The following is a 2,895-nucleotide window of genomic DNA, read 5'->3' as shown; positions in this document are numbered from 1 at the left end:
CACCCTTCCTTCTATGTTCTTTTGATGCTTCCTGCATCATTCAACATTTTGCTATGGAATCCTTCAATATTGCTTGTAGATAGTTGAATTTTTTTCTTCAGTTCTTTAAACTTGAGAAATGCTGAGAGTGTTCTTCCCTTGCGATTTTCTAACTCCAAGTCTTTACATATTTCATTATAATATATATATATATAGTACTATCTTCTGGAGATGTCCTTTGAAATTTTCTGTTTAGCTCTTTTACTTACTACTCATTTCTTGCATTCACTTTAGCTTGTCTACACTCAAGGGTAAGATTCAAATTCTCTTCTGACATCCATTTTGTTATTTTCTGTCTATCTTTTAAATGATCTCTTGCTTTCATCCTGTATATTGTTCTTTCTTGATGTCATCCACAACTCTGAATAAGTTGTTGCTCTTGCATCATTTCTATCACCAAGGCCATATTTTCCAAGTACTGATCCTTCCTCTATGAGGAACTTCTGAATTAGCCAGCGGAAACCTGTGGATCCCAGAATATTGCCCGATGTAGTGCTGGGAGATGAACACTCTAGGCTGAAAAGCAGTGAAAACACATAGTGGGCTGCAGCAATGAACTGAGCCATACCAATGGTTGTAAAGATGATGCAGGACTGAGCAATGTTTCTCTCTCTTGAACCCAAGCTCAGTGACAACTAACAACAGCAAGGTTCAAGTTTAGAAAGTGTTAGGAACAGACCATAGTCTATTGGTCTGAGCCACATTCTCCAATCAAGTTTTACCAAGAAGTTCACTATTTTTATTTACATCTGAACTCCTTGTTTATTTTCTTAATGTGTTCATTATATTGAATGTTCAGAGCAGGTTATTATTAGCATCCTAACAAATAGAAGCCTTCATAGGTTTTGGGTTTCCCTGAATTAACTAGGGCTGAAAACTCTTTTTCAGGCATAATTTCTTAAAAGTCATGGTAGAAATCTTACTAAATACCTTTTCTCCTTCTGAAATGCCCACTCTTTTCAACAACTAGTTGTTCTAAAAGTGTCCATAACTTCCTAATACCAACCCAGAGTTACTATTCAGAGTTGAAGGATCTGTTGTATCCTAGCTGTCTGCAATATTCAGACTTCTAATCAGAGAAGTGTCTGGCCAATCGGGCCGGCGCCCACTTCACTCTACCTTGCTCACCACAGCTGACTAGACCTAGTGTGGGCACCTGGTCTGTGGGTGCCAGATCATAGGGATGGAATTTCTACCTGGCTTGTAGCCTATGAGATAGCTTCGCATAAAAGCCGTTCTCACTCAAATAAGGTCAGAAAATTATTAACTACGTCAAACAGTATTCTTCTTTGAGACAACTAATTGAATGGGGGTTGGCTGGGCGAGTGGGAAGTGAAGAATTCCTTAGTTGAGAGAGAGTCTAAGAAGAAAGGTGCAGGAAAAAAATATCCAGATGATTCTTATATATACATTGTGAATGTTGATTCGGATTCAGTATATATCAAGGAGTAGAAATGTGGGGGTCTCACTCAGGAGCGAGTTTAAACCAGAATCAGCTGGTTCGAAGACCCATCTCCAGCACCCTTTAAAAATTTTTTTAGAGCGGCGGCTGGAGCCGGATGCGGGGCAGCGAGACAGGACAGCACGGGGGTAGGGTGGATCCAGCATGGCCAAGCCTGAGTCGAGAGAAGAGACCTGGGAAATTAAGTTTCTTGCAGAGTAGAGTGGGGAATTGAAGCTGCTGAAGAAGGATTCTGGAAAGCACTGCATACCTGAGCCCCCAGCATGACGAGCCTAAAGCTGCAGGCAAGCCAGGTGTGGTCAGAAGAGCATGGTGAGCAGAGCATGAGCTGTACAGCCTGCACTGCATGGTTGACATAATGGGCATTCACCTGACACACAGGGATGTGTGCGTTCTTTCCTTCCTCTTTATTGATGACCACGAACGTGGCCTCATGCGTATGTGATTTCTTATTGGCGCTGGAGCGCCAGGGCTGCTGTGATAAGAGTAACTTTCACCAGGTGCTGCAGCTGTTGCGCATCATCACTCGTCATAACCTGCTGCCCTATGTCACCCTCAAGAGGAGGTGGGCTGACAGTATCTGGAGGAGACTTCAATTTGTTATATGACCCCCAGGCCCCTCAGTGATCCAGAACCGAGAGCTCCCCAGCCCCCTAAAACAGTGTCTCCTCACTATCCTGTGGTGTGCGGCCCTACGTCAGGATCCAGATGTGTAGCAAGCCACCAGTTCGAGGGAGAGCCACACTTGGGAGTTAGCAAAAACGCCGGAAGTCAGTGACACCAAACCCCAAGGAAAAGCAGACTTGTACAATCAGACTGCGGGTTCCAGCTGAATATTGCCAGCACGAGACTGCTCTGCAGGGTAATGTCTTCTCCAACAAACAGGACCCACTTGAGCGCCAATTTGAATGCTTTAACCAGTCCAACACCATCCTCAATTCCCGGGACCTGGACTCCATCATCTGTGACATCAAGTTCTCTGAGTTCACCTACCTGGATGCATTCTGGTGTGACTAAATCAATGGTTCATTACTAGAGGCACTTAAAGGTGCCTTCATCAGAGTCTCCCTCAAGCAGCCTGTGGGCCTTGAAGCCATCAAGCTGCTGGTGAATGTGGACGAGAATGACTATGGGCTGAGCAGACAGAAGCTCCTGAGGAACTTGATGCTGCAAGCACAGCCCTGACCTTTCCCCTTCTCCTCCCTGGGAACTATTTCTAACCACCCACCTTTGGAACTTACATACTGTTCTGGGGTTTGTTCTCTACCCTTACACTCACATCCCCTGCCTTTTTTGTTTTTTAAAAAAGGAAAAGACCAAGGAAAGGGGAAGTGGTGTCCCTCACCTCTCCCTGCACCCACGTGCCTCAGCTTCCCCTTTGTTTCCCTTTCCAC

At 44.7% G+C, this 2,895-nt stretch overlaps 1 pseudogene; it reads left to right on the top strand.

The window, feature by feature from the left end:
- Positions 1-1,764: 1,764 nt before the first annotated feature.
- LOC102819583 lies at positions 1,765-2,686 on the top strand (annotated as a pseudogene).
- Positions 2,687-2,895: the final 209 nt, after the last annotated feature.

This window comes from Chrysochloris asiatica, unplaced genomic scaffold (genome assembly GCF_000296735.1).
Source record: "Chrysochloris asiatica unplaced genomic scaffold, ChrAsi1.0 scaffold00250, whole genome shotgun sequence".
Classification (NCBI taxonomy): domain Eukaryota; kingdom Metazoa; phylum Chordata; class Mammalia; order Afrosoricida; family Chrysochloridae; genus Chrysochloris; species Chrysochloris asiatica.
Note: the sequence above shows the minus strand (reverse complement) of the source record. Positions and strands in the feature narration are given on the sequence as shown.